The sequence below is a fragment of the Furipterus horrens genome, unplaced genomic scaffold, assembly GCF_987537825.1.
Source record: "Furipterus horrens unplaced genomic scaffold, mFurHor1.1.pri manual_scaffold_1, whole genome shotgun sequence".
Classification (NCBI taxonomy): domain Eukaryota; kingdom Metazoa; phylum Chordata; class Mammalia; order Chiroptera; family Furipteridae; genus Furipterus; species Furipterus horrens.
The window spans coordinates 50,391,385-50,403,837 of record NW_028327171.1 but is presented as its reverse complement, the minus strand read 5'-3'; the positions used below and the strand labels follow the sequence as shown (position 1 = coordinate 50,403,837).

Genomic DNA, 12,453 nt, shown 5'->3' with positions numbered 1-12,453 from the left:
CCTGGATTTATGTCTGATCTGTCACTTTACTAGCTCTACCTTTTAATTATTACATTTTAATAATTTAATGTAGCCTAAACCAAACGTGTCAGTTTAGCTATCCTGGAAAGCAGGGCTCCAGAACAGAGAATTACAAGAGATGGAATGCTGATGTCTATGACAGAAAAAATAAATATGATATGAAACAAATCCTCAGCCAACTTCCCTGTTTATGTCTCATTGGATAGAACAGTTTCCCATGGTTGCATTCAGCAGCAAATGAAGCATGGATATTTAGTTTTATAAATGGTCACATTACTGCCCATTAAAATTAGATTTGGTTTGCCTCATTGGCTGTGGCCTTGACCAACTTACAAATATCTCTCAGGCTCGGTAATAATATGTGTTCAACTTAACTCACAGGGTTTTGATGGAAGCCAAATGACATAATATGTGTGTATCCTTTGCAAACCAAAAATACTGCACAAATATAAGAGATGAGGGTTCAGAAGAATAATATGTTGTGTTAAAAGAAAAAGCCTTTATCTTGGCAATTTCAAATGCACAGGGTACTTCCCCTGGTTTTAAATATCAACCTACCTCAATGCATGTCTTCCACTATAATATACGAGGTCTTTCCAGAAGGTATCCAGCCATGAAATATGAAAAAGAGACATTTATTGAAGAAAAAACAATAAACATTGTACATAGGACAATGATGCTTCAGTCTCCTTCAAAGTAGACACCTTGGGACCTCACACAGTTCTCCCAAATGCCACCAGCTGTCTTGTCATATTTTTTTCTGAATCTCATTGATGGTCTGAAGTCTATTCCCTTTCAAAGATAATTTTAGTTTTGGTAAAAGCCAGAAGTCACAGGGCGCCAAATCTGGGCTGTAGCGAGTGCTGAGTCACCTGGATGACTTGATGTTTCACCAAAAACCTGCATGAGACGTGATGCATGAGCAGTGTGTTGTCGTGATGAAGCTGCCAATCACCAGTTGCCCATAGCTACAACCTTCTGAATCATCTGAATAGTTTCCATGGAGGATGTTCAAGCTTAACACAAAATTTGATGCAGATTTGTTGCTCTACTTGCTCATTTTGAATGCAATAGCCACACAGTACACATGCTCACTCAATAGCATCTATTGCTTTCACTGATTAGTACAGTGAAGTTGTCATTGTTCATACATGTGCATTCCAGTCCACTCTCCTTGGCTGCCAGGTTACATCAATGTCTCAAACTGTTCTGGTTATATATATATATATATATTTTTTTAAGTATATTTTATTGACTATATTGTTACAATAGTTACAACTTTTCCCCCTTGCTCCCCTCTTCCCAACACCCCCCTCCCCCAGCAACTCCACTACCCTCAGTCCATCCCCATGGGTAGTGCATACCAGCCCTCCGGCTTCACCCTTCCTATATTATTCTTTAATTAATTAATTAATTATAATATTTTTTAATAACAATAAAAATAGCAACCCCTTTGTCTCAGACTTAAGACCCTTTATAATCTTATAAAGGACAATGGGTGAAGGTCTCATGCTCCTATAGCTGATTCAAGCTGGACATGGTTGTCGTCCTACCTACCCTTGGGTCCAGAATTCCCTAATAAGAGTGGGGGTGTGGAGGGGAGGGTAGCCTTACCACATGGGGAAGGATCTTGCAGACTCCGGGTCAGTTGGCTGTCCCTGGACAATGGCGTGCTTCGTTTAACAGGCTGGCATCCTTGTTGTATTCTGGGGGCAACAGATTTGGCAACAGGATTAAAAGGCATCATTCAATCCATAACCACTAGATGACAAAAGGCAGGTATTAATTTTTCCATGTCTCATATCAGGGAAAAAAAAGCGCTTCTTTGGAGGAAGGTGTGCAAGGCACATCACACTTGTCCAAAACCCTTTTGCCCACTATACTTAGTTTGGGCTGAGAGGAATATTTTAGGTTTTCCCCCTCTCAAACCTCTGAGCCCTTTCTGTCCAAGCCATTAGGATAGAAAAGAGAAACCAGTTTTAAAGTGAAGCCCACAGACCACCCCATTCTTTACCAACCCAGACACTTAGTTCAGCCAAACCATTGAGTCTCAGGAGGCAGCGATGCAGACAGGATTAAGTGAGGTCTATACATATAGACAATCACTCAGGTTATGAGATCATAGGCTTATGCCCTCTGATTCAGTTTTGCTTGTTTGTTTGTGTTGTTCATTAGTCTCCTGTAATAGGTGATAGCATAACCGTTCTGATTATATTAACAATGACTGGAGTTTTTCAGACAAACTTCATATGGACTCAGCATTGAAATTCCACGTTACAGAATTAAGAAGCCAGAGGTCATAATACATCACCCAGAAAAGCACATTTCCTGACTTTCAAAAAATAATAAAACTGAAAAGGTAGATATAATAAAAATAATGTCTAGTGAAGTCATTTTATATTTTATTTTTCCATGAGATACTGGAAGCAAAACAATATTACTGAAATATCAATAAAACTACCACCTTTCATGTCAACATTTATTTAGGGCTTACTATATACTAAATCCTGATCCAAACAGACAGGTGGGTAAGACAGTCTGTGCCTCAGAGACACCTTTTTGCAGCACCCCGGTAGCACCATTTTTCATTGTGGTCTATATGAACAATGCCCCATAGAGGCTTTTCAGTGAACAACCCAGAGGGCTACACATAGGGATCTCAGAAACAAATTCTGAGAAAAATTTAAATGGACATCAAATTAGGTTAGGAAACAAATTAGGTTTGTGAGGAAAACCTTGAATGACCACTAATAATCAATGAAAAACAATCAATTTTCTATTCTTCAGGTTGGTTAAAAACCTTAAAATCCAAAAATACCAAGGATTGGCTAAGATATGAAAAAAATGGGTTCTCATCTTTATTTATAAGCATAAAAGTAAACTGTTACAGAGCCAATTCAAAATATCTGGTAAAATTTATCCATTCAGTGTGACCCAGTAATGTTAAATAGCTATATATAACCTTGAGAAAGTAATGCAAGTGTTTACTGTAATGGTGCTATATTTGTAACAATAAAGAAAATATTGGTATTAAGTGCTATGGGGAACCCAGAGGCAGAGAGCAGTTAATAGCATCCAAAATTCTGAGAAGTCTAGTAGAAAAGGAATCATCCAAGGATGATCGAGAACCTACTGTCTGACCATTTCACTCCACCAGCTACTATAATCCAAACCACAACCATCTAGTACTTAGCCCAGTGAAATAATTTCCCAACAGATCCCGTGCTTCTAGTCCTGTGTTCTACAGTCTATTTATTCTTCCAACAGTAACAGTAGTGATCCTTTGAAGACATAATTCTTCTGTGTCTCTACTGTTCTAAACCTGCCTCCAACAAATTTAAAATAAAAATGACACTAGCTACTTTCCCATCTCCATACCTTACCACTGTCCCCCTAAATAATCCTGTCCAACCACTCTGGTCTCCTTGCTTTTCCGGTGATACCCACGAATTTCTTGAATGTGTTGTTTTTCTCCCAGCATCTCTTTTGGCCCAGAAAAATCGCAAATATCACTCTACCAAAAAAGACTTGTCTGATCACCCTATATAAAATAGGACCTTATCATTTTTTTATTCCCTTGTCCTGCTGTATTTTTATTTTTTCTAATAACATGAAGAAAATAGAAAAAGAAAATATATTTCTTCCTGTGTTAGTGTATTGCTGGATTTTCTCACTGATTAAATGCTCTCTAAAAGCTGGGGATTTAGTTATTTATATACATTCTTTATGTCAGTTTATCACTGTATCAAAGATACCTAAATCAGTACCTATCTCATAGTCAAGTTTAAATAATTAGTAAATAAGTTAATAAACTAGTAAACAGTGATTCATTTAATGAAGAGTATATGAGCCAAGTTGGGCCATGAAGACTCTATTCTTCTATTATAATTATTAAGAAAAAAAAATATTTTTCTGGCTTCTCATGTTGATTGCTAGCTAGTTTATTTTTGTTTCTTTTATTGATGTTTAGGAACAAATGCTAAAACATGTACAATGATTAGATTCTTTGCCATGTCCCACAAGTTTTAAATATATTGTCAGTCTATTTAAACAGATGTTCTATTTTGCTCCACTGATGTATTTGACATTTATTTGCTAAATAGTTTAATATTTTAATTTTAGTTTTTTCCTTTCTTTCTTTCTTTTTAAAATTGGTATTCTATTATAGTTGTTACAATTTTCCCCCCTTTGTCCTCCTCTGTCCATCCCACCCCCCATTTCCAGTCAGCCCCACACTGTTGTCCATGTCCTTGGGTCACTTACACATGTTCTTTGTCTAGTTCCTTCCCCTTCTTCCCACCCTTATCCCCTCCCTCCTCCTTTCTGGTCACTGCCAGTCTGTTCCATGTTTCCATGCCTGTGGTTCTATTTTGTTTGTTAGTTTATTTTGTTCATTAGATTCCTCTTATAGGTAGAGATCATATGGTTTCTGTCTTTCACCAACTGGCTTATTTTACTTAACATAATATTCTCCAGTTCCATCTGTGTTAACATTTGTTCCTAAACAACAATAAAATACATAAAAATAAACTAGCTAGCAGTCAATTTGAGAAGCTAGAAGAAAACTACATTATAAATTTAAAAGTAGTGAAAGCAATGACTAAGGACAAAAGATCTTAATGAAATAATGATCACCACCAACAATAATAACCAAAAGGAGCAATAATAATTTTAGATGTATAATTTCTGGGACTAATAAGGTATAGGGAGAAAACTTTCTTATCTTATAATTCTCAAACTGGAAACTAAACACTTACAAATGTCCAACAATAAGAAAATTCTTATGTTATAATTACTGTATATTATAAAATTATATTCAATATTTAAATAAATGAGATAATTTTATATTTAAAAAAACAGAAAATTCTCTCTAGAAGTTGCTAAATGAAGAGATAAAAGCCTAGAGCCAAAATAATAATAATAATAATAATAATAATAATAATAATAATAATAATGCTAACTCTATAAGGAAAGCACAGCTGTGGGATGAAGAGGAACAGAGCCTGATAAAAAAAATTCGAGCTCCTGGATCCAGCCATGCTTAGAGCTAGTTCTGACTCTGGACTTTTCAGCTATGGGCAACAACAAATTTCTTGCTTTTAAAATTCACTTTAACTTGAATTTCTGAGTCCTCACTAATGTAATTATCAATCTTTTCATATAGAAATATGTAAACTGAAATCTGGAAAAAGGAAGAGTTTTGATCAAACTCTTGATCAAAATTAATGATGGAGCTAAGATTTAAGAGTGAATCTTCTGATACCAAATTCTGGTTTGTTGGTTGGTTTGTCTGTTTTCCCCACTCTATTGCTTAGCTGGCTGCACACATAGATTCAAACCCTCCCATGACCTCAGGTTGCTGTGCATTTACAAAACAACCTAATATTAGGGCCAGGAATCCTAGGAAATTAAGTAGGTTGAGATGAAGTCTCTTGTGTTATTTAATCTTTTAAAATTTAAACTGCTACCTCACTGTGCAGGAGCCCCAGTCAGAAAAAAAGAGAAAAAAAATCCTCTAAAGAAAATAACAGGGTTAATCCTCTCAGTCAAATTTAAGCTATAGATTTGCTAGGGAAAGGAAAATTCCTTTTATAAAAGACTTGTTTTTCCTCAGAAACTTGTAAGATTCATGCCTTTTCCTCCTGACTTATTGCACGTCATAAATCTTTTAATTCCCTGAGTCCTGATGAATGTACCCCAAGCACTATTTCTGTTCACTAGTGTGGACGTGACAACCCCCATAAGCTCATTCTTGGGGCTGTCAGAATAATAAGAAAATGTCTAGAGCAGTTCCTGGCACAAAGTGGGTATTTTAAAACTTCTGTTCTTTAAATACGAACATGAATGTGCCTTGCTTATAGCATTGCAAAAGTTTATAGGGGAGACTTTTAAGCTTTTCTAGTTTTCAAGGTCTGAGATAATCACTTCAACTGGATTTCAGTTTTTAATATTTATTAGAAAATGATTAAAATAAAACTTCAAAAGTGCAGTATTTACATCATATTTGATTTTACTGGAGAAAACATAAAATTTGTGATACGCTTTATTTAAATCCTCATATTTATTACTTTTTTATTAAGTTTTAGAGATATTTTGGAAAAAATATTTAATCCAATTTTATAAGCAATAAAAATTGCTTGTAAAAATTAAATTGTTTTAATTTTGTTGTATTTTATGGTTTATATTAAACTAATTAATATGATAGGAACAATGTAAATAAAGCCTGAATCTGTAAGAACCAGTTACTTGGTTGTTGGGACAAAATAACCTTAAAGAATGTTGTTCTTCAGATGATATTAGTTCTTTTTAATTAAGAGATAAGAGTTATGTTCATTAAATATATAATTTATATGAAAATGGCATTTTTTATCTCTTGAAGAACCTTATTTATTTGTCCAATTTCAACTGGGTTTATTGAAACTTATTGTTCTTATTAATGGCTTTTTAAATTCTCTTTTCTAAAAAAGTAAATTAAAAGCAAGCATGATCCAGAAAGTAAAAAATATTGAATTAATTTACATCCTATATTGAAATTTTTGTAGTACATGTATTTAACTATTAAAACATTTACTTTTTATACCAATCAGCTTTTTTTCAAACAAAATTATGATTTAAATGCACATAAACTATATATGGTATGCTCTGAACACTAACCTAATACTAGCAACATTCTTTTTGACACAGCAAATTAGTTATATAAAAACGATGAGATATGGTTTGAGCCTGTAAGTAGCTTAGAGGGTAGTGTTTTCAGTTAAAAGTCTTCCTTAGCTGAAAAATGCCTTACTGGAATAACTTCTGACAGGAAACCACCCTCACTTGGTTCCTTCTTCAAGATTTGCTTTTAATTTCCTTTCAACTGGAACCCATCTAAAAACCATGCCAAATTTAAAACTCAAGGCTCAGTCTGTCCCAAGAACTCCAGACTTGGTATACAGCTACTTACTCAACATCTCTAATAGTATGTGTAAAAGAAATCTCAAACTAGACAAATGCAAAACTAGTTCTTAATACCAAAGTGGGGAAAAAACCCTGTGAAGATTTCTCTTTTTTCAGTTTAACTGTAATTCTGTTTCTTCAGTGCTCTGGGCTAGTCTTGGCAATATCCTTGGCTACCTTCTTTCTCTCAAACAGTACATCCAATTATCAGATTCTTTCAACTGTAGTTCAAAAGTTATCTCAAATCTAAATACTTCTCATCATCTTACTCCAAGTCACATGGTCTCTCATTTAATTATGGATATTTTATTGGACCTTCTCATTAGTCACTAGGTTTCAATTCTTGTGCATTCATAGATTAATTGCCAGACTGCAGCATGATAATTTTAAAACCCAATTTCTATCATGTCACTTTCTTCTTAAAAACATAAGCTTTTACATTTTACTCAGAATAAAATTCAAATCTCATACCTGGATCCGTTACCTACAAGGCCCTATATGTCATATGACCCCTGATTAATTCTCTGATATTATGACCTTTCCCTGGTCATTCTTTGCTAACCACAATGACCTCTATGCTATTCCTCAGATACAAAAAGCATACTCCCAACTCAGGACATTTGCATTTGCCTTACCATCTGATTAGATAGCTCCTCCCCGACATGGTTTAGTCCCTCATTGTTCCCAGGTTTTTGTTCACTTGTTCCTTTGTCCAAAAGCCTTTTTGACCAACCTAAATAAAATAACATATAACCCAGCCCCTCATCACCCTCTAACCCTTTACATACTTTGTATTCATAATTCTTATTACCAACTTATATATTATATGCTTATTTGTTTATGTGCTTATCTTTCATTTCTCCAATGGATTGTAAGCTCCATCAAAGTGAAGAATTTTGTCTGTTTGGTCCATTGCTTTATTTTGGTTTCTAGAATTGTGTCTGGCCCAGAGCAGATGTTCAATAACTTTTTGATTATATAGAAATTAACTTTTCTTCTTTTTCTTTAACACTCTCAAATAGTTTATTTCATAGATTCTTAATAAAGAACTGTAGCAATTATTTATCTCTGGTTTTTCCACATTTTTTGTATAAGATATAGTATTACATTTTTGTTTTAAGATACTTATTGTGAGGTGACACAGGTGTAGCATAAAAGATGGAATGCCCTGCTTTGTTACATCTTTGTACTACAATTCCAAGGAGGACCTGACTACCAGGAAGAGAACTTATGGAAATCAAAATGGTGAAGAAAAAAGCAGTGTTTTTTCATTGCTCGAAATTCTCTTCCACCTAGAACTGAATGGGATCCTAGATGACAAATGGTGCCATTTAGACTAGACTGAAACATTTTTTCAATATCCTAGACAAGTGGTCATTCCTACTACATACAAAGGCAAGAAACTCACTGAAATGCAAGGCTGCAGAGATATCTTAACTCAGAAACTTCTCCCAAGGAAGTTCTACCCTCTGGAGTATCATTCAGCAGATTATTAAGTAATATTCCATTTTTCCCTAGAGAATTGTCCCTGTCATGTCCCCAAAGGACTACTTTCCAGAGCCTCTGCCAGTCTTGATCCTAACAAAGTGGAAAACTGTCATAATTTCTAAAGTCCAAGATCGGACCCTGCTTTCTCTCCCAGCTTCAAAGTTGTGGGGCGACATTGTCAGGATTTCTGTAACCATGATTCAGCTCACAGATCACATAAATGAGACACTGGTATCTGAGAACCTCCCAAGAGAGACTCTTTTGTCATGAACAATTTACATCAGAGCTAGATTACTTGAAAGGCTTGTCAGTGTTGATGAATAGTGATGCCAGATACAGTTCCAAGAATGTGGAGCCACCTACTTTGACCTGAGCTTTCTTGACTCTCTAACCAGTTCTGGAATTCACAATGACACTAAAGAGTTTCATGCTTTTCTTTTCTACTTACTACCTTTGTGACTTTGGTGAGGTCATTAATCCTCTCTAAGCCTCAATTTCCTCAGCTTTATTTGGGAATTGAAAATACCAAATTCACTGGGTTGTTGTTAGTATTAAATAATTATACTTCTTGGACACAATTGTCACTCAGTAAACATTACCTACTATTAGTTCCTCTTGATAATGACATGGGGGAAATGGAATATAGGTTTATCTTCTAGTATTCCTTGCTATTGATTTAAAGAGAGTTTTCACTTACAGGTAACTAAAAAGTAAGACTTCTCAGAATTAGTAAAAGTTTTTGAATTATTGATCACTCAAATAGAATTTTTATTACTGTACAAATATACTGTTCTAGTAAAAGGTAATCAGATACTTGAAGACATTGCACAGCATAAATAACCATATACTCAGATAAATATTTTTATGAAAATTATTTAGACAAAAAACTTATTTTTAAGTTTATTTGGAGAGACAAAACGCCTATCATAGACAACACAATATTGAAGGAAAACAAAGTTGAAGTTCTAATGTAAAGTTACAATTATTAATACAGTGTGGTATTGATGAAATAATAGAAAAATAGATTAATGGAATAGAACAGAAAGGTCATAAATAGACTCATAAATATAGTCAAATGATCTTTGGCAAGGGAGTGAAGGCAACACAATGAAGCAAAGATAGGCTCTTCAGTAAGTGGTGCTGAAACAACTGGACATATACATGCAAAAAATAAATAAATATGGACACAGAACCCTCACTTTTCACAGAAGAAGAAAGCAAGAAATTGAAAAGTTATTTGAAAAAATAATTAAAGTAAATTTCCCTAATTTGGCAAAGTAAATAGACATACAAGTCCAAGAAGCACATGGAGTTCCAAATAAGTTGGACCCAAAGAGAATTACACAAAGACACATCATAATTAAAATACCAATGATTAAAGAAAAAGAGAAAATCTTAAAAGAAGCAAGAGAAAAACAGTTACCTACAAAGGAGTTCCTATAAGACTGTCAGTGATTTGTCAAAACATATTCTATAGGCTAGAAGGGACTGGCAAGAAGTATTAAGTGTAATGAAAAGCAAGGACCTACGACCAAGATTATTCTATCCAGAAGAGCTGTCTATTAGAATGGAAGGGCAGATAAAGTGCTTCCCAGACAAGGTAAAGCTAAAGGAGTTCATCATCACCAAGCCATTACTATATGAAATGTAAAAGGGACTTATTTAAGAAAAAGAAGATGAAAACTATGAACATTAAAATGGCAGCAAGTGCACAACTACCAACAACTAAACCTAGAAAACAAACTAAACAGACAAGCAGAATAGGAACAGAATCATAGGTATGGGGATCATTTGGAGGGTTATCAGCTGGGAGGGGGAAAGGAGGAATGGTAAAAAGGTGCAGGTATTAAGAAGTACAAATTGGTAGGTACAAAATAGACAGGGGATATTAAGAACAGCGTAGGAAGTAGAGTAGCCGAAGAACTTATATGCATGACCCATGGACATGAACTAAAGGAGGGAATTGCTGGAGGGAATGGGGGTACTGGGCAGAGGGGGGTAAATGGAGGAAACATTAGGACAACTGTATTAACATCATCAATAAAATGTATTTTAAAAAATAAAAAATAAATTTAAAATGAATCATAAACCTGAATATAAAACACAAACTTAAAGAACTTCTAGAAGTTACATATCAAAAAACCTAGGTGGCACTGTGTATGGTGATTCCTATTTATATACAACATCAAGGACAAGATCCATGAAAGAAAAAAAATTACAAGCTGGGCTTTATTAAAATTAAGAACTTCTTCTTTGTGAAGAACAATATTAAGAGAATTAGAAGAAAAATCATAGACTGTGAGAAAATATTAGCAAAAGGTATGACTGATAAAGGATTGTTAACCAAAATATACAAAAAAATCCTTATAACTTAGCAATAAGAAAATTAACAAAAGCAATAAAAAAATTAGGCAAAGACGTTACTAGATATTTTATCAAAGAAGATAGACAGATGGCAAATAAACATATGAAAACATGTTTTATTTTATGGCACTAGAAAATTCAAATTAAGGTAACAAAAAATACCACTACACACCTGTTAGAATGGTCAAACTCTGGAACACTGACGACACCAAATGCTGAGGATGATTTGGAGCAACAGGAACTCTCATACATTGCCAGATGAAATAAAAAATGGTACAGTTACTTTGGCTGACAATTTGATGGTTTCATGGAAAACTAAACATACTTTTACCACCTAATCCAGCAGTCACACACCTTGATATTTACCCAAAGAAGCTGAAAACTTATGTCCACATATAAACCTGCATGAGGATGTTTATAGCAGCTTTATTCAATATTGCCAAAACTTGGAAGCAACAAAGATATCCTTCGGTAGGTTAATGAATAAACAATCTGTGATGTATTCAGACAATGAAATGTTTTTAGCACTAAAAAGAAATAAACTATCAGGCTATGAAAAGACATGGAGGAAACTTACAAGCATATGACTAACAAGCTAATCTGGAAAGGCTACAGACTGTATGACTCCAACTACATGACATTCTGAAAAAGGGAAAACTCATTAAAATATATATGTACCATTTTGGTGAGTGATGTTTATGATAATGGGGGAGGCTGAGCATGTGTGGGGACAGAGAGTATATGGGAAATCTCTATATTCCTCTTTCAATTTTGTTGTAAACCTCAAACATCTCTAAAAATAATAAAGCTTTTAAAGAAATAACTCTTCAACACAAAGTAAACAGGACATTAATTGCTACTGGATTTGCTAAACTTTGACGTAAACACCAGAAGGTACATGACTCCGAGTTTCAAAACAATGATTATACCTCAAAAAGAAAAAAAACGTGTAAGAAAATAATCCAATTCTTTTAAAGAGTGTAGACATTTTAAGTTCCTCCTTACTTATTACTCTATATTTTCCCTTTTGTTATCCTCCTCCCGTTGACCAGCTTGCCAAAGCTTCAAAACAAACCACTTGTCTTGGCTATTTATAAAGTTGAATGGAATTGGAAACCCAAGGTCAAAGTCAGGAACTCTCCAGTGAGGAAGAATTTACAATACTCAGAATGCATTCCCTCCTTCCCTCCCTCTGCCACTCCCTCCTTCCCTCTCCTTCTGACTCATTGCCCAGTAAAAATTCTTCTGATTTTAGGACCTGCTTCTTGCTTGTTTAGAATGTCAAAATTCCTGACTGGACTCTGAAAGTAGGTATTAAGTTATCTTAGGCAAAGACCTGGTTTTTTTCTGTCAATCTTTTAATTGTCTTCCAGTGTGACTCTATTATTTCTGTACATGTAGAATGAAATTTAGATGTCAATAGTGCCACAAAATCCAAGATCTCAGTATCAATAGTTTAATCAATTTGCCCTTTTGTATTTTCCATCAAGATACTTGCATCTTGTTCTTTAAGGTCTCAGCTATGGCAAATCACCTGATTGTTTACTAACTGGTTCTCAATTATTTTCCTATGTAGAACATATGATTATTTTCTTATTCCTGGTACAGGAATATATGTCCTATAATTATCGTGTCAGTTCA

The 12,453-nt window shown here is 34.4% G+C and overlaps 1 long non-coding RNA gene across 1 annotated transcript; it reads right to left on the bottom strand.

Annotated features, from left to right (window-relative positions):
- Nucleotides 1–703: 703 nt before the first annotated feature.
- LOC150021077 (uncharacterized) lies at nt 704–11,107 on the bottom strand. Its single transcript, XR_016511884.1, has 3 exons — nt 10,985–11,107; nt 1,636–1,727; nt 704–1,037 (listed from the first exon to the last, which is right to left on the bottom strand). It is a non-coding gene; the product is annotated as an uncharacterized LOC150021077 (long non-coding RNA).
- Nucleotides 11,108–12,453: the final 1,346 nt, after the last annotated feature.